This window comes from Balearica regulorum, chromosome 15 (assembly GCF_011004875.1).
Source record: "Balearica regulorum gibbericeps isolate bBalReg1 chromosome 15, bBalReg1.pri, whole genome shotgun sequence".
NCBI classification, from domain to species: domain Eukaryota; kingdom Metazoa; phylum Chordata; class Aves; order Gruiformes; family Gruidae; genus Balearica; species Balearica regulorum.
Window position 1 is genome coordinate 9,875,970 of NC_046198.1, and position 20,089 is coordinate 9,896,058.

Sequence of the window (20,089 nt, forward strand, 5' to 3'; positions counted from 1 at the left end):
ATCAGAGCGCGGATCCGCCCCGAGGGCGAGTTGGATAGGGGAACGCGGCTGCCCGCGCCCGCCTCCAAGCTGCTTGTTGCTATGGCGACGGGGACACCCAATAGGGAAGGAGCAGGGCCTGCCGGGGGGCGCTGGCAGTGTCATGGCGGCGCCGGGCGGTCGCGGGGCACGGACCGCTGCCGCCCTCGGGGCTCGGGGCGGGAGGATTCCCGGCCCAGGCCTTGGTACATGTTGTAACGTTTGTAATTCGCACGTGCGTGTGGTGAGAACAAAGATCCGCTGACGTCTCTACATTGAGTTCTGGCTCCCCTTTGTGCTGAGGAACTTCTCTTTTCCAACGGCCGCGTGTGCACAAAACCACTTCGTCCTGCTTGCTTTGAAAATCCGAGAGGATCCTGACAGGACTTCAGCCCGATTCCTGCCCAGCAAGCGGTGGAGGCGAGGGAAGGCACTGCATGCCCCTCCGTGCTTGCCTCGAGGCCCAGCGAGTCCCTCGGCCGTGGGCAAGGCCCTGTGGAGGCCTCAGGGCCCTGTGCGCGGCCTGCGGCATCCGCTAGTTCTGAGCCATTCAATTTAATACATTTTTGCACCTCACTCTGTTCTTATACCCAAATGTTCATTCTTTGTAAGACAATTTGTGTGACTTGCCTCTTGATGGATCAGGTGCATGTGAAATCCATCTGCTGCGGCATTCCCTGTTTAATTATTACCTACAGACAGCTTATGCTTGAATTATATTAAATCTTTTGGGCTTGCCATCACCGTGCAACAAGGAAAGGAAATGAAAGGAGAGGCTGCGAGGCAGAGGCGTCTCTTCAGAGCCCTTAGAGGAAGGAGGGAAGATGCTGGAGAGCACGGTGACAATAGAGGGCACTCTCGTCCTTGCACTGCCACAGATCCTCTGTCTTCAATGTCATTTTGATTTAGAAAATAAAAAGGAAGAAAAAGCCATGTGCACTGCAGCCCGCCCAGTGTCATCCAGGCTAATCGGCTCCTTGGGTGTTGAGGAGAGCGATGCCTGAACTGCACCGAGGTGTGCACGGCAGATAACACACGCACCGCAGGAACGGAGTAATGACTCCCCGGCTGCTGAGAGATGCCGTTTGCACCGCACAAACTTCTGCAGAAGACACTTTGCTTTATGAGAGTTTGCTCTAAATCCACAGAAAGGTAAAAGTCATTTTTCCTACGGGGTCTTGCACTCTTTAGAAAGATCAAGTGGTTGTCCCTCATAGAGAGCCTGCATTCGAAAGGCGCATCGTGCATCGGCTGCCCACCAACCCTGTGCCGTAGCTAGCAGCACATGCCCAGCAAAGGCTCCCTTCCACAGAGACAGTGTTGGAAAAGGAGATTCAGTCCCAGCAGAGATAAGAAATCCTTCACCTTCCCTTTTGCAACTAATATAATATAAATTTCCCTCCAATTAAACAGCAGCAGTGGATGATCTATTTGCACTGCTGAAGTCACTGGAATGACACCCTTTGCACTTCATTTCTGTTTCTCTCCTTTTCCATGCATCTTTCCTCTAACTGTAACTATCCTAGCTGTTCCTTTCCTTACGTTGCCCCCAGCCTGTACCTTTCTTTGTCTTTCCTCTGCTTGTGGCCTCCTCTGCATGATGATCTATGCAAATTTTGCATTTTTAAAGTACAATAAGTCTACAGGAAAAGCCCTGCTGAGCTATTCAGAGTGAAAGTCCTTGGTACGGAAAATAGTTTTTCAAAATAAGGGCAGCAACAATTTGCTATTAAGTAGCATTTTTCTCTGAAGGTTTCAAAAGACCTTTTATTAGTGGTGTCTTATCACAGCCCATTCAGTGTCACCCAGGCAGTTTTGAAGGAGGGTCAGTTAGGGCCGTGATGGGATGTGGCTGAGGCTGCAAACTTAGCAGTAGGCTGGGCTGAGTCCCAGGCCCTAAATATGACTAGTAAATTATAATCTTCTCCAATAGGGAAACACTGCACAAACACCTCCCCCCCCAAAAAAAAAAAAAGTAAAAAAGTAAATTCTTCCTGACCCAGAGCAAGGATTACTTCAATGAGCAGTTTTATGGTTGTTGTCCCAACTGGTCAATGTTTCCAAGGACCAGACAGATTTTGGAGAGTATTTTCATCAGGCTGTGGGTTTTTCTTTTTTTTTTTTTTTTTTGGTCAGTCTAAGCCTGTTTTCAAGTGTTCACAGATGCATCATGTCCTAACAGGCTGCATATCACGTTGTTGCAAGAAATAAAAGCAAAATCTATTGGTACCTGGAAGATTCAGGAGTTCCCTTCGTTATCCAGGGCAGACCCAAGGACCCTGTGTTTCAAAGCCATTCCGAAAGCTGAGTGATTTAATATGCCACTGTGAGATATAAATTATTAACAGCTATTCAGTATGTTTCCAGAGCACAAAATGACAAAACATACTGGAAGAAAAGAACAGAAATATTTTCCAGCTCAAATCTTTTGACATGCAATAGATTAAGATTTCTTGTGGCTAAAATACTTTTTACAGGAAACTGGTTCCCCTTCCCACAGCAAATGCTCCTGTTTATGTCAGGTGATCTGTGAGCTTTTTGGCTTGCTGCTGCTTCTTTTTGCCTTCTTTCTTTCATTCGTTCATTCATTTGATTTTTTAAATGAGCACTTAAATTAGCATGAATGGCCAAGGCAATGTTGTCATCTGGATCCAATCTTCATATTTACACCTAATTCCTTCTGTAGGACAGACTGCAAATTGCTCAGTGGAGTAGTATAGGTCTTCTGCATGGAGGTGGGAAACATTCCCTCTCACAACCCAGCAGCTAGGAAATTCATGTCTTGTCCACAGCATAGAATTACTGGAAACGCTTTCTCCAAATCAAAACCAAAAGCTTGAAAATGTGACCCATCTCTGCCAAAATATCCCTCCAAGCAGAGGCCAACACATGATATAGCATTCTGAAAATTGGCTTTTCAAGGTATGTTGATGCTTTGGGCACTGCCCAAAGGGAGGAACCCAACTTTGTTGTTCTAAGCTTAACAAAATCTCAGCGCAGATTGAATGGCCACTTTCTTGGAATTAATAAGCATAATTACTAATTAAATGCTGTCCCATCAGCAGAAAAATCAGAAACAAGACCAACAAGACCACCTGCTATATATTTTCTTGGAAGAAGGAGGTTTGTCCTCATGTTTAATGTAGGGGAACCTTGCTAAGAATGGAGAGCACATCATAAACCTTCTATAGTTGGCCAGGTATAAAGAGATATACTGCAAACAGGCTACAGACTGATCACCTGGCGTAAATATAATTTACTCCCCTTCCCCTCCCAGCTCTGTCCCAATTTCCACAGAGAAAATATCTGGATGTGCCGGCTGGCAGGGAGACGTGGTGCCTCTGCATCAAAAGCAGTGCAGTCACTTCTCGTATCTCTGTGGTGAAGTGCCAAAAGATGTTTCCTCTCTCTCAACTAATGTAGTAGGGTGGGCAAAGAGAGCTGAACCACTTTCCTGGGTGGCTGGACTGACTGTTAGACTTTGAAGTGCTCACTGCTAACAAATAACCAGCCATGCACAAAGACAAGCAATCAGTCACACAGTCAGGAAATACCATCTAGCATTTAACTGTAATTCAGCATTCTGCAATGAGAGGGAAAAAAACATAGCTGAAATTGAGTGGTAGTACATTAAAGTTTATATGGTACATTAGAGGGGCGTTGGCCAGGGCTGCCCATTCTCAGGACAGACTTACTTAAAAAATACATCTCCCTTTTTTTGTTCACAATGGACATTCTCATGATGAATTGTCTGTGAAGCAGGCAAGGGTTGCTTTCACTGCATTTCGGATCCCAGATCCCAGTCCTGTAGTTTGGACTACTCCCATGACACAAAAATTCACACCAATGGCCCTAACTGGTCCACTGTTTTACATCCAAGAATCACTGCATCTGAGGATCCTGATTTGCTTTTCTTACCTCTATGAATCAGGCAGATATTGACCATACCTTTTAAATTTATATAGTTTTGTCATATATGCTGCTGTTTGAATGATCCGGTTTCTTGAGTCATTTAATAGCCTTCAAAGCTGTGGGTTTGTCTCTGAAATGCAGCTTCCAACCCAAACTCTGACCAAGGAGAAAAACTTGCTGGTAAATGGTGACCAGGCCTGAGCCATTAAAGATGCAAAAGCTAGATGCCAGGCTCTTAAATCTGAACAGCTTTCATGTCCTCTCTTGGCTCATCCGAGCACAGCACCTGGTTCTCCTTGCTGACACTGACCAGGACAAGAAATCCTGGGCTCAAACTGGGCATTGGCAAGGATGGCTGTGTGAGCCCCAGCGAGGAGGGCTGGGGCAGAGGGAGGAAAAGATGAACCCTGGCTTTCCCAGGCCACATGGCATTGCAAAGAAAAGCCTGTGAATATCATGGACTTGGAGCACTGCTTCAGAAAAGCGGCGACCCACTTGTTAGAATTTGGGTCAGTTTTTCTGAGAATTTTTGATTTTCTTTATTTAATATAGCATCATTATACTTTTTATCTGCTGGCTGCATACCCCAGTGATGAGTACCTTAGCAGGGTGATAGATAGAAAACACAGTGCATACATCTAGATGATAGATAGGGAGAAAATGTGGTGAATTAGTTCAGAGGAGAGAAAATACAGTCAATTATTTTTACAGAAGGCAGTGTCTGGTACTCACAATCCCTGCCTGAGAGCAACGGAACACATGAATAAAAAGATTAAAGAGTTCAGAAGTGAAATTTTTGTTTTAATATCAACATATGGGTAAAATGTTACATTTCAGCTTAAGAAATAAACATATGATAGCCTTGGGAGCACTGATGTTCAGCAAAAGACTGAGAGCAAAGGTTATCTAAGAATGTAGGCATTGTTGTTATATTGTCTCGTATCATTGAGATTAGAAATGTCTCTGCTGTTTTGAATCTAATCACCCCCTCCTAGAATTTGATAGATTCAGATAACATTAATTATTTGTAGCAGTATTAGCATTTCCTTTTCAAGAGCAGTTATTTCACAAGCAAAACAAAGCATAAATTGAGCCATTTCAGCATGGAGGAAAACACCATTTAAAGCTTCATTTCCCAGCCTTGTATCTCGGAGGCAGACTGTGTTTGATTAGATCCTTCCAGCGGGTGAGATCAGTTTGAGTGACAGCTATCTATGCCAGATCGACGCTCTGTTTATTTGCATTTTCCACCAGTGCTGGGAGTTTGCACTTTCTCCTTCCTGAAATCCATCTTGATGGGGCAGGATTAGATAAATCATTTTAATTATAGTGCAGGGACTGGAGGCTTTTCAGAAGGTCAGGATCTCCATGCTGACAGGTTTGATTAAAACCAGACACGGGTAAAGAGACCAGAGTTAGACAGAGAGCAGCGAGTCTGGGCCGAAAGGGAGAGGGACGGCAAGTAGAGATTATCTCACCTCTGTGACCCCCTGACGTGTCCGTTTTCCCAGCAGTGGCAAGCCAGGACCATGTGTCATACTGAGAAAAGTGAGGACATTTCCACTTACACCACAGCAGGGATGTCAAACTGAGAATGTGCATTGCAGGGACATTTGGATGTTAAGGATCATTAGCTAAAATCCCTGCCGCCTTCTCTCCCGCCCCAGTCAGAGCTGCCATATCCTCCATGTGGGTAGGTAGCTGATTTGCAAGAGTTGGGATCTGCTGCCCTCTCATTAGGTCAGGCTGGTTGATGAGGAAAATCAGGGGCAGTGTTGGTCCAAAGTTGTGCCATGGTATGACTTGTTTTGGCAAGAAGCTGCCCGCCGTGCGCTGCCAGGCAGAAGGACTGGAAGCGGGAGCTGGCAAGTGCCTGGTCAGGGTCAGGCTTGGCAATGTGGTCAGTGGGCTGCTGAAACAAAACTGATACCGTCCTTACCCAGTACTGCCAGGCACCTTCCCACTGCTGGCAGCTCCTTGTACAGGCATGGGTGGAGATAGCTCCTGCATTATTTAAAAAGAGAAAGCAGTCTGGTTGTTCAGATCTTCACTGGAATAAACTGGTTTAATTCCAGTAGGTAAATGAAATGACACTGATGATTACCAGCAGCAAATCTGATCTCATGTTTACAGCAAGACAAGAAACTTTCTCTTTAAAAACTTCTCAGCTTTTGACTTTCAAATTCCATTTAGCTATTTTCTTTTGATATACTTTTATCTTATTAAATTCCCTTATGCTCATCCAACCATTATCTTGATGTCTATCTTTGGAGCATGTCTTCCTTCCAAATCAAACACCTGGCACGTGAGCATGGGTCCCATTGGTAAGAGTGTGGGTGTGGGAGCACAGCACTGAATCATGATTAAGTCTTGAGTTTGTTGAGTTTCCTTCACCAAATTGCCTTCCCATGTGAAGGATATGGTGCTCTGTCCCCTAGATCTACGTGAACGATGAGTCACACGCGTTTATTTTTGCTTTCCAACAATTGCTATCAGTCAGGGAAGCGCTGGGAATTATGTCCTGTGATTCTTCAAAATTGAAATCCATGTGCGGTTGCACCAAGCTCTTCTGCAGAAAGCAAGTCTTGGGCTGTCTTTTTGGTGTTTTTTTTCTCTTTTCCTAATTTACTCTGCTTAAAGGAGACACATGGTGATAATCAGACAGTATACTGCTGACCTTATGGAGTTCAGCAGCCATCTGTTTAAAACGGAGATGTAAAGAATTTCCAGAGAAGCCTTTTATTACTCTCTTGGTTCAAGAGAATAACAGGAGGAGTCCTCAGCATGGACAGCAGTTTTACAGCACTAACAAATTCCACAGCTAAGAGGAAAACAATCAATTTATCACCCAAGGCCGCTGCTTTCTCTGCATGGAGTCCGGAGGTTCGCTGCGGTTTGGAACGATAGGCCATCAGTTTTAGTTAGCTTCATTTTCCCAGTTTTTTCCAACTTTGTAGTTGAAAACAAAGTCTTCCCTTCAGCTTCGTTCTCTTTCTGCAGCCAAAATGTACATCTGCAGGCAGAGCAGAAAGCAGGGGGTTTGTTTGAACAAGCTCAGGCCTGTTTGGGATTTTGTACAAACCAGGGCCTTGATCCTGCACTGAGATGTCCTGAGAAGATCCTTGTTCTGGCACAGAGCCCTATCAGAACCATCCACCCTCCTTATATGCTTCATGCAGCCAGCCGGGGCCTGAGATTTATGATGGATGGCTAAAGTCTATCAACATCATGGGATATATTAGCATAAATTATGCATAAATATTTGCATAAATTAGCAGAGGACTTTGGGGTTTAGCTAAATAATTTTCCTCTTGGGAAAATTTCCTTCAGAGCCCCCTCAAAGGGGAGCATGGTCATCATGGACCACTCCACAGTCTCCAGTAGTAATACTATGCAAGGTAGAACAATCAGGGAGCTGATGCTAAAGCTTTACTTGTTTTTCTCAGCATGTCTAAACCTGATATTAATCATTTGTTAGTAAATAAGGAGTGTCCCCCATCCATTGCATCAGTACTTAAGAGAAATTCACTGAAGCTCCAATGACGGCGCTAAGTTTTGCCCCATAAAGGAGAGATATTTAAGAAAAGAAGCTGCTGCTTTTTTTTTTTTTTTTTTTGGCAAGATATATAATGTGCGGCTATGTAAAACATATAAAAGCCTGAGCCTGAAGGTCTTTGCAAATGGAAGTAGAAAAATGTTTAATTTCCATTTTAAACTTGAGCTGAGGTTGCACTCTGTGCTGTTCACATTGTTTTCAAAGTAGGGAATAAAGAACAAAAATTTTTAAAAGCTGTGACTTGGGTAGGTGGGAATTTCAGCACACGATAGTCTTGGAAAGTGTTTTCCATTGCAGAGCTGAGCATTTCTCCTGAAAAGCACTCCTTAAGCAGTCCCTGCTCCCACTAGGGCAAACCAACCCATGTCCTGGGCAAATCAGTCTGTGTCCTGGGATTTCCGAGCACCTCCAGCTACTGCGTGGGCAGCAAGGCTGGACGCTGCTGCGTTAAGCCATGGGAAGGTCATCTGAGGGAGGTGGTGAAAGCTTTGGTTTAGAGTCAATACAGTTGGGGTTTTAAGTCCTGAAGACAGAGAATGCACATGTTGGGACAGGGCTGCCCTTGGACAGGTGAGTGAGGAGGGAGAGCTCAGGCCAGATTTCATTACTGGAGGAAGAACCACTCTTCCTGCAGGTAGTTTCTATGCGTTTGTGTCTTTGCGATCTGCTGCCAGAGTCTGGACATGTTGCCGCTTTCCATATCTCTGGCAGCGGTAATCAAAAGCACAATATGGTCTGAGAATTTCACTTCATACCAGGGAATTAGTCAGCAGGAGAGAAGGCTGATAATCTGCACCGTGCAAGTTCTCACCTCCTGCAGCACCTTGCAGTGAGTCACTTGGAAATGGCTTTTGCTGAGCTGCCATGCTTTGGCGAGACATTATTTCCTATCAATCAGAAATGTTCAGTGCTCGAAGCCTGTGTGAATGGGCAGCTGGGAGCAGAGGGGAGCTGAGCTAGGTGACAGCAAGCAAGCGCTCGGGGTCACACAAGAGCAGGATTCAGGCCGTAGTGGCAAGAACATGGTGGGGACAATGGCACTAAATATTTGCACAAATAATCTCAATTTCAGGTTATGATCAGTATTCAAGACTCAGACTGTCTAACCAAAACAGCAATCCTGTGCAGTTTAACTCTTCTAGCTCTTTTTTTCTCCTTTTCTGAAAAAAATTGAAGTCCCATAAAATTTCCAAGTATGGAGAATGAAGCCCTCTAATGTTCTCAGGAAAACCAGGTCCAGGCAGAGAGATGAGTGATGGGGAATTAGAAATTAAAAGCCTGAGTGTGAATATGAAGAGGAATCTGAAAGCAATTTTCTTAAATACATAGAAAAATCCACAAACCAGGTTTCCTCTTAGGAAGCTGAGAATTACTGATCTATTACTTCAGTGTGCATTTCACTTGCTAGAAGGTATTTAGTATGAAAATTCACAGGGATATGGCAGGACTTTCACAGTCACTAAGTGGAAGAGCTTTAATGAAAATGACATTTATGTCAGGTTTTTGACTGATCAGCACTAAAAGCCTTTTCTTTTTTTTCCTGTCTTTTGTGGGTGGCTGATTATATTTGGGTGGCCTGGCTCCAGCTCCCATCAGACCACTGTCTGGGAGGTGAGAAGGGGGATTTCAATACGCAGTTAAAATTGATGATGTTTTTTGGGTTTAATGACAACAACTTAAAATTTCTGCAGAGTGTTTCTGTTCTAAGATTCTTCTGATCTCAGCCATTGAGTTTATCTTCACAAACTGCAAGGAAAATGGAAAAGAAATGTCCTTGTCTAAGGAAGGAACTTATTCAAATTTGTAAGTTAGAGTAATATTCACAATATATATTATTCTCTTCTTAGTATTAGCAAATCTGACATTAACAGATCTTCTGCAAAGCTATTAGTCGTTGGAAAATATTTATTTAGCAGCATCAGGACATTTCAGCTTATTTCTTTTCTCATGAATCATTTGTTCGTAATATCTTTCTATTATTATTCTTGATGCCTGATCGGTCCCCTGAATTGCCAACACTGTTTCTGCTCCCTGTTTCCTGGCTGACACCAGCAGTTGACTCTCTGGCGCATTGTTTTGGGTGATAAAACTTTGGTTCTATAAGTCCTGAATGCAGGAGACGGTGAACATTTTCCATAACTTCCAGATACTTATGACAAAACATTAATAATATAATGTTCCCTGAGGAAAAAGCAAACAAGAAGTGATGCGTTTCCAGATCAGCTTATTCTCTCAGATGCTCTAAAACAGGGGCAATGAGAAGTGAAGTTATTCAACAAATGCCTGGACCAAACTAACTGTAATTCTTTGGAGAAATGTGGGTGTATCTCTGCTGGGAAAGTGAAAATCAAAGATGAGTACATTGGGTTCAGCAAAGCTCAAGGTCTTTTTTCAAACAACAAGTCATGTGTACATGAGCTAACCCAGAATGATGCTATTTGCCTCTCTGTCCGCTAACGACACTCAGCCAGCTCCATCTTGAGTTGGCTCAGCAGCTCGGAAAGCTGCTGTAGATGGCAGAGGAAAAGGACCCGAGTCTTGGATGCTCTGGGGAGGCCGGTGTGCTTCTTCAGGATTCAGTGTCTTCTGGATGACACTGGGCTGTGTTCCCAGTGGGAATGGTGAGAGGCAAGACAGCCGTGATACCAAGCTTGCCTCTGTAATTCACTGGCCCTACATATTCCCCGGAATATATCTTATTTATCATACCTGGCTTGTTTCCTAGGACCAAGTCCAAAACTGCTTCTGATCTTGACTGCTGGAGTATCAGTGTAAATACAGCATGCTGTACGCCCTCCAAGAGCAGTCCCCAGCGAGTCAACTGTGGTTATCCCAGACAACAGCCTGATATTAAGATCCCCCATTATCAATGGTTTGACTTTTACAAAGCCGTCTACATAAACAAAGCCTATTTAGCTTGTGATTGTGCCCTGGAGAGTGTCCTACAATCACTTTCATTTCCCCTTTTGCCTTCAAGGGAGGAGTCTGTCCTAGTGATGAGAGCAGAGACCGGGAGCCACGGCTTGGATCCACTCCCAGCTGCGTTACTGCATTGCTCTGTGGCCCTGGCCATGGCAGGGCCTCTTTGTTTTTCAGTCCATTCAACTAAATAATGAATATTCTGTCTGGAAATGGTTGAGAGAAACTCTTGTCCCTACAGAAAACTGCACAAGAACAACTCGATAAATGGTAATACAAGGGAAATGAAAATTTAATGGAAATTAATTGAAAACAAAACAAAACCCAAGCTTAAATTCTTAAGAAATGTTGAACATGATTTTGAGATCTTTGCTTAGTGATAATGGGCACCAATATTTTTAGCTAACCATCCATAAGATAAATTCTGCTTTTTTTCTCTTTGTTCTTCTATGAAAATTACATTTGGTCAGCACTTTCCATGCAAATTTTTGCTTCAAAACTGTGCAACAGCAGTGATTTACATGAAAAAGCATTCTGATAGAAAAGTTTTCTCTCGAGTATATCAATCGCTCCCATCCTTAGCAAAGGATCAGTGCCTTTTACAGTACGTACGTGATATCTTAAAATGTTTGTATCCTTTGTTTATTTACTGAAAGGATACGTGTCTCTGCATGACATGTGCTGGTGAAGAGCATCCTCTGTCCTGCCAGGTCTGTGCCCCAGAGCCCACTCACCTACTGTTCTGACCAGCAGCATCTCTCCGAGGCGCCTTCACTCTTCTAACAGAGATGAGCTTCTCTAAGTGATACCCATGACTGCTAGCCAGAATTTCATTATAAGATTTTCTCAAATGAGTGGACATGTGCCAAATTAACACTTTTCCTGGGGCCATGACTATACATGGGGACCCATTTTGTAGCGAGAGGCTTTGGCAATTTTTTCTTCTCATTAGCACCGACAGTTAATTTGCTGTTCTCCTTTAGTCACTGCTGCTGTCAGATTTGTTTCATCTTCCTGGTATTGCTCCTGTAATGGGCTGAGCCCCATGGGAACATGCTGTCTCACATGTGCCCCCTCCATTTTCCAACCTGGGACGTGATGCTGCCCACTTCTCAGGTGGTTTGTAACACCTCACACCTCTGTCCTCACACCTGTGGCTCTTCAGGAAACCTTAGTTATTTCTACATTTCTACGTTTATTTATCTCCAAAGGCACAAGAAACATTTCAGAGCTGTAAGTTTGTTTGTAGTGCTCCCACAGAGGAAGGGGATTTTCTGCTTCACTCCTGGTACACGTCTCCTTCAGATCGTGCAGTTATCACCTCCAGGCAGTGCTACTTTCCTACATCTGCTCTAACACTTGTGTTTTCCAGCACCTGAAGTTGTAGGAAGGTTTCTGCATGACAGACCTGCCAACCTGCTGTCCTTGGCTTTGAGCTGATGGCCATGCCATCAAGAGAGCAGGCAGGGCCTTTAGACACCACCCGCTCCTTGGGCATACTCCATTGTGCAAAAGACAACATGGGGGACAGCCTCCCAGATCTACAGATTTCAAAGCTGAGAATATCACTGTTGTAACTGAACTGGGATTTGTTTCTTCTTTTTTGTTTACATGGGAAAATTGAGAAAATTAACATGGACTAACTGAAGGCTGGAATTTAAAGTGGATTCATTCAGCTGCATTCGCTTCTATGTGGACAGAATAACAGAGACCTTTATTTGATTTGTTGTGATTTGTTTCCAAAGTGCATTAGGATAAACTAAATTAAATCCATTTTTGTTCCAAAGAAATATTTTACATATGCTCATTCATTTTAAAAGTTCTTAGATTAATTTTGGAGAAAATGTCCCTGTGTAGACACATCAACATTCCTAATAATATTTGGCTGAAATGCAAGATAATAGCCAAGTCCAGGCTCAAATAAAAGGGATGAATCATCTCTAAATCACATGTTACGATGTAGTAGGCTAAAGGACAATTGTTTCACTGGAGAGAAGCTTCTATGCACAGACCAACTGTAGGGTCATCCGCTGAGACAAGAGCAGGGCAAGTTTGGGAATCATCCCCTGTGCATCTTTGGAGGGTAACACAGCCTGATTTCCAGAGCACATGTCAGCCACAGCTCTCACCACCAGCCTGGATGCTCACCTGCAAATACACAGTGGGAGCATTTGATTCATTAGGATTTGTCTCTTGGGACACCAAAAATGAGCACAAGATTGAATCAGACCTCATCCAGGGACACGTGAGGGTGAAGATGTCCTGTCCCCCACCGGACTGTAAGGTACCTGAGTCCCGCTGCTGGGTGGCAGTCTGTGTCCGGCATCCTTTAGGCCATTGTAAGATCCATGGGGTCACACAGTTATTCCATGCACACAGCTTTAAACCTGTGGGCACTCTATGGAAGCAAAAAAAAGTTACTTCATATTTGCATTAGTATATCCCAGAATAGGTGACTCCCTCTGCCAGCAAAAAAATTAAAGACCAAAATGCCTACCCATTACTTAAGCACACATGGACCCATTTTTAGAGCCTTCATCTCCTGTGCCCCTGGAAAAACTGTTCCTTGGAAATTATAGTAATTGTTTTATTCTCTTTGATCTCCACTAATAAAGCTATGGACTATCACTCAGCAGGAGCTGTTTCTCTTAGTTAGGATCTTTCCAACGGTACTTACATTAGGAAGGCTCTGGGGAAATTTCAGTAAATGCACTTGAAAAGAGCTCTGCAAAACTGCTTAGAGTTTCTGTATAAAAATATTTCCCCCGCATTTGCTCAGCACACTTCTCAGCTTGTTTGTTTTTCTCTTTACTGCAGTTGTTGTTGGACTGAGGTGAAACCTAGAGAAAAGAGTTGTGAATCCTTGTCAAGAGATCTTACAGCAGCTGGAGAACAGAGTGAAAGATTTCTGAATCCCAGACAAGTCACTGTAGAAATCACTCTTGGGAATAACAGTGTCTTGCTGTTCGTATTTTACTTTCCAACCTTAGTAAGGAGGATGGAGGGGTGATGGATATCCATTGGTCCTCTAGCAGGGATCCCTTCATGTCCAAAGTGTGACGTAAGAGTCCCCAGCGTCCCTGATTATATCCAATTATAGGAAATACCATTTTATTCCCACAAAGGGCAGCATGGATCAGACTTAAAAGTAGCTAGGTACCTCACTCTCATAGAGATCAGTGTAAATTGGGCCTGCTACATTGAAAAATCCTATTCCCCAGTTTTGTGCATGCAGATGTTAGGAACTGTTGCCCTTTGGTGTGGTAGCCATGTCATTGCCAAGTACTGGGAGACCTGCTGGGTTAGTCCGTTCAGAACTGGTGCTGTACAGCAGCGTCTCAGTTCTCCAGCCCCTTGGACAGCAAAGGGCTTGTTTAGGAATATGGGAAGTTGTTAGATTTAGTTTTTACTCCTTAGGCTTTAAACACCACAGCCAGAGCTGAAGATCAGCTTGGCAGGTCAGGTCAGCAAGGCAAATATCAGCCTACCTCTGGTGCACACAGGAGTGACCGTCATGTTGCGCATGGGTGAGTTCTCACACGTGGCTCTTGGTGATCTACAACACACTGCAGTCACCTTCTGTAGAGCTGACAAATGTATGGGTGGTTGTAAGAAGATGCAAAGAGAAAGCCAAATGTCAGAGCCACTGGGCACTGAGGGAAGAAATCTGACCCTTTAAAAGCTATTCTGCATTTCAAATGAAGCAACCAATGAGTTCCCCAACGTGAGACATCTTTTGGCCACTTCTTGCTGTTGTAAGATGAAGGTGGCAGTGGCCTTCACACCAAATAGGAAGGGTCTAAAGCATATCCATGTACCTGCCTCTTGCATAAACTAGCAATTGAAAACAAGAGTAATCGCACCAGCTGGTCTCTTTTGTTCTTTTCCCCCTCCAGCTAGAAACTGTAAAATCTCAAAAGACCAACTGCACAAGTCATATTTACTGTGTTTGGCATCCTGCCACAGGCAATGGGAATACGGTTCTGTAGATGTTGCTAGCTGACTGCTGCTTTATACTTAATGATCTCATGGATGTGCAAAGTGAAGAAATACAATCCCCAGTGAAGACAGGGGGCAGGGTTGGTAAGGAATAAAAAGCCTCTTCCTCTAAACTGGTTTTGATCTTTCTAGGGGCTGGAAGTGAAGAACAGTAATTAAAGCTTAACTGGAAGAGATCAGAAAGCTTTTAAAATTAATAAAACTTGTAACAGGCATCAAGGACAATCATATTTAAAGACTATGCAGGCTGCAGTGCCAGTCAGCACTTAGAGTGAGGGTATGCTCCCTCTGTATAGGTGTGCCAGCCCTGGCAGTGCTGGTATACACATGGGAGCAGGAGCTGTGTTCACAGCTATGTTGTAGATGGCACCTCCCTCATCTCCTGCTGAGTTTTCCCTGATGTAATTCCTTGGATCACACCAGGAGTATTCCAGATTTACTCTGGTTTGTCAGGCCTTACCTACAGGGATGCCAGCAGGTAATGCATGAGAGCCTTATTCCCAGCCTGGTCCCTCACATGGAGATGCATTGTACTTTTCACCACTCAGTTATTTTTTAATAATGACACCATCACCACTTGACATGCCACCAGCAGCTGATGCTTTATGTGAAGAAATTCAAGGTGCGTGAATTGACAACACTGAAAAAAATAAAATAAATATCATTCGGTCCTGATCTTTTAAAGGCAAGGACATCCTGTGTATTATTTGTAAAGATAATAGCTTAATTGTTCAGTCTGGCATTTTAATTTAGCCATTGTCCTTTTAAACACAAATGTGCTTTATATCAGGGGAGAGGCAGACAGACTGACCACTGCCTCAGAGACTTTGAAAGCAGTCATTTGACAACAGTTTTGGTCCATGCTGCTCATGTTTTCCCACAGGAGATAAATGTTCTTGGTCTTGTCCTCCGGAGGATGCAACACTCACACCAGAACAGCCGGGCTCCCCCGCTGCAGGAGCAACTGCTCAGAGCAGGGGACAGAGACCTTCGTGGCTACAAGTATCTCAAAGGTCTGTGCCAAATGTCTGTGGTTTACATTTTCTTTATCCCACTGTTTGAAGGACTGTGAAACACATAAATGGCAGATGTACGTGGGCACCAAGAGTGGGTCTCCTAAAGGGGAGGAGCTAAAGCTTCACCACGGACATCAGAGAACTTGCCCAGGAAGGAAACATCTTTCTGCAATGCTCCAGCATCGGCTTAGAGCACTGCCATGTGTGTAGCAAAGCTCCAGGTTGGCAGCACCCTGGCAAAGGCATTTTTTGCCAATTAAAAAAGTCCTGTACACAATTAAGGCACTTTTCTCAGCTCTGAAGCTGACCTTTGGGAGAGTGAAGAGAGGGAAATGTTCCACCTCTTTGCTTTTGCCACCTGGATGCCAAAGAGAGCTTAAACTTCATCTGGATGTAAGTGATGTGCAAGGAAAGGACAGAGAGCAGCCGCTACCTCTGGCTATGCTCCATCGAGAGGGGAGGATGGGAAAGGAGAGGACGTTTCAACCCTTGACTGCCATTTATTCCAGCATGAAAAGAAAATGAATTTTTAAATCCTAATGCTGAAACACCTATTAAAAAAAGTACTAAACTATGGCAGAAGAGTGTCTGGGAGGCAGAGCTTTTTGGATTAACCCAACTGAGTTTTTTTATTTATTTTTTACTGCAAATGAACTCTCACTGGCTTTCTTTAAAGGTCACCTTTTTTTAAACTACTATGCTGAGAAAATGCTTTTAAGTTTCATCTGCTTTGTGTGTGTGCATTTTCTAAGCCCTAGGTTTATTTCTTATTGGAAAATGGTCTTGGATCATCTCTGAGTTGGAAATTTTATTTTATTTATCAGGTACAGGTAAGAAAGAGGTTTTTTAACTCTTTAGACTCTTTTTTATTGGTTACTCAGTACCATGTCTGGACCTCAAACTGTGACCCAAATCCTACCTGCTACACTTTTTCTTCCCCCTACCACCCATCCTCTGCCAGCATCTTATCAGAGGCCCTGACGCTCCCTGTCTCATCTCCTCATGTCTCTGCCTTGATGCACAGAAAGGGTTAAATGGGTTCTCTCAATTCTGCTTGACTGCTAACGAGCTGTTATTTCCTCCTGGCACTGACCCTACCAACAGCTCCAGAAGGAGAGGCTGTTTTTCCTGCAACACCCTCCATGGTTGGTGGAGAGGTCTGGAGGTGTCCCAGAGATGCAGATATTTTCACAACTTGTGCCCCTGACTATAACCAGTCCATAGCCTATGGATGTTCATGGGCAAAGTAAAGCTTTCAAAAATTTGATTGCAAATCCAAAATGTTATTACATCCTTCTACACCTCAGTATCTCTCTCAAGAAAAAGCTCCATGCTGGCAAATAACATCGAGAGGGGAACATTAGTGTAGGGATGTACCAACTCAGTTTGCAACCTTAAATCCTTATTAGGGATTAGCTCTCTGGCCAAAACCCGTTGCCTGAGGATTACTAATAGACAAATAGATTTTCAAAGGGTGCCCAAGTCAGGTTATATTATCCAGATTTTGTCCATACTCAGCACTAATTCTCATGAGATGTCTCAGTTTTAGGTGGCTCAGAAAGAAACACAGCAGGACAAATGCCCACATGAAATACATCAATCACTCTTCCTCCCAGGAGACTGCTACTTGCCCCATTTTGCCAGAGCCCTAGGCTAGACCAAGCATTGCAGGATGTTTCTTACGCTCTTGTGCAGAATTCCCTTTATAAAAAAGCCATATCAAGTGGGTTCCCTGAACATATTGCACAAATTATGTTTTTATTGATTACAGAGTAGCACCAGCTCGAAAGGACACTCCCAGGATGCTCCATATGCAAGTATATCACATCATTCTTTTATATTTATCAACTTCCATCTTCAAACTAGTTAGATTTTTGTTTCATTAATCACATTAAAAGGCTGTTCTTGAGCCTCACGCCTCTGATGGTTAGAATTACACTTCTGATTTCCATCTTGATTTATTTATAGCCAGTTGATTCACGTTGCCACATAAGTAATACTAGAAATATAAAAATAAAAAATGATATTTAACAATCTGTCTAGACTGAGGACAGAGAACAAGTCAAAAATCCCTATTTTTATTGTTAACTAAGCATATGATGGTATATTTTACTAATAGGAATTTGCATTTCAAGCGCAGATGAGCAGCCAATAGATGTTAATTTACTGAAACCAAAGCACTTCTCAGTCAGTAAGGTCATGTACAATTTGTAGCCCAATGGAAACAGAAAAAAATCACTGTTAAACCCTGCTCTTGCAAAAGGCCTGGCTCTGCTTCAAAGGCTCAGCTCACTCTGCTAGCTGGTGAGGCTCGGGCTTTGAGGCTGCCTGCCCAAGCTGAGCCAACCCTCCTGCCATCTCTGCCTCTTTGGACACTCGTATCTCCAAGGCATCAAATTTCCATCATATCACTATTCTTCATAGCATGAGTAGAAATCAGAAAGCCACTGGTTTCGTTCAAAGGTATCTGGATCTTTATCTGCTGAGTGTTTTGCCTTCGAGAGGCCAGAAGTTGCCTTAGGTGGGGCTTCTTTATTCATATGCTTATAAGAACAGATCAGCTCTTATGCTCTGGATTGTACAGCAATAAAAAACATCTTCCTTGCAGAATAAAGCTCATGTTAAAGCCAAAAACTCCTTCTAAAGCACAGAAACTCCTTCTATTGTCTCCAGGGAATATTGTCCATCCCAGCAACTTGAAAGCCAAAAGGCTACATCTGAAGCTATTTCATCTTCAAAAAAATCTGCCTTCCACAAGAATATGCCTATCTGCAGCTATGAAAAGAGAGTTATTTGTTAGTGTTTCCTAGCAATGAAATAAGTATTGTCAATTAGAAATGCTGAAGAATTTTATTCCATGAAGACACATTTCAGAGTGTGTATTATCCCTCCTCCTCCAGAGGAGGAAATGCAGTGTAAAATGGCGTAGTTTTCTTGCTTTGCCAGCACTAATAAGTTGTAATCAAGCTGTCATAATCCATGTGATTCAAAGGGTTTCTTGTTATCTGAACTTCCCCAGGGAATGGTTTACTCCTCGCACTGCTCTGCCATGTCATGGTCCCACCTGCAACAGGAGGAGGCAGCTGTGCCCCCTCCACATGCCTCTGCTTATCGGTCAGCCGCAAACCAGCACAGCTCCGGGCAGCTCCTTAAACAGGGTTGGACCTGGCGCACCTCATTGTGCTGGAGCAGGCTAAAAGCTGGTGATGCCCAGCAAAGGCTGGTGATGGCCAGGCACTGGTTCATCTGGATGCAGAAGAAAACATCACTGCATTCATGTTCCCTTTGTTGAGATGACGTGCCAGCAAAGACTCCCTCTGTGCATGATTTCTGAGGTGTATGATTTTTGCAGGGAAATGCTGGCCCTTTGCGCTGCTCGGAGTAACCACCTTTGCTGCCTGTCCATATCTCCTTTCAGAGTTTGGTGAGGGCAGCTTGGGACACGTGCGTACTCATGGGCCATTTCAGAGTCCTGGGGAGCACACGAGGGCTGAGGGCAGCTGCTGTGCTGCATGGCCATGCTGCAGGTTACAGGGGCTTGGGAAACCCATTTTTTTCCAAGCCAGCACAGCTGGGCTTGTCCTTCTGCTTAGATTGCCTTAGCACCATCACTGCTGCTTAAAACCTTTAATGCTTTGCCTCCTGTGCCTAGCCAGCTGGCTTCCCACCTACCCAATGTGCCGTTGTTGTGTTTATCATGGTCAGGGGCTCTGCACCGCCCTTTTGGCTTGTCACTGTTGCAGGGAACGGCTGCCAGCGCCAAGTGCGCGGCCAGCACCCAGGCAGGTGTCGGGACTGCCGCTCGCCTCCCCATGGGCCCCTGGGTGGGAGCGCTGCCTCGCAGGGTGTCACACATAGCCAAGGGCTTATCTCTGTCGCTGGCAATACCATGGTCACCTGGCCCGCAGGCATGAGTCTCAAAGCTAGCACCGTGCTGCTGGAAAGGCTGGAGCATCTAACACACACTGCATTTTTTCCTTTGACATGTGTACATATCTATAATATGGCATATGTTTCTTTTTCATTTGATAACAAGAGACATCAAAAGATGTATATTGATTTATTGCCTACAGAAATGCACGCTGTAATATGGCTGCAAGATCCCAATGAATCTGCTAAGTCAACAGCTCCAGCCCCTTCGAAATGAGCAAACTGTGAATTAATAACTTCCCTGACCTCCAGCCTCTGCGAGGCTGAACAGTCAATGGAGGAGTTAATCCAGTAATCCATTTTAGCATCTGGAAGGCAGCACACTCCCTGCCTGAGCCTGGACCTACAAAAAACAGTGAAAAGAAGGAAAAGCAAACAAATTTTAGTGCTGGGGAGGGGAGGAAATAGAAGGGGAGGAAAGAGAAGGATTGCAACCTGACAAGAAAAGTGGCAGACTCATTTGCAGTCCCTGGCTGCATGATGCCTTCATCTTGCAAAAGAGGTTTGGGGCTTTATTTGTTCCACCAGGATCAGCCGGCCTTTGTGGGCACTCATTGCGGTTTTTTTGCATTGCCTGTTGCTCAGGAGAAACTAAAGCTTCTTGCAGTGACCTCAGCCCAAATTGCTTCTCGCCTCCGCAGCGAAGTCCCTGACCTTTTCCTGCCTGTTCAGCCAAGGGCACGGTGAACCTCCCGCCCATCCTGGGACCTTGGAGTGGTTCAGCAGCCACGCAACTGCC

At 44.2% G+C, this 20,089-nt stretch overlaps 1 long non-coding RNA gene across 1 annotated transcript in view; it reads left to right on the forward strand.

Annotated features, from left to right (window-relative positions):
• Positions 1–120: 120 nt before the first annotated feature.
• LOC142604044 (uncharacterized) overlaps positions 121–20,089 on the forward strand; it is a 66,693-nt gene continuing 46,724 nt past the window's right edge. The window contains exons 1-2 of the long non-coding RNA XR_012837937.1: positions 121–1,170; positions 15,288–15,417. This is a non-coding gene — a long non-coding RNA (uncharacterized LOC142604044). The remainder of the gene's footprint in view (positions 1,171–15,287; positions 15,418–20,089) is intronic.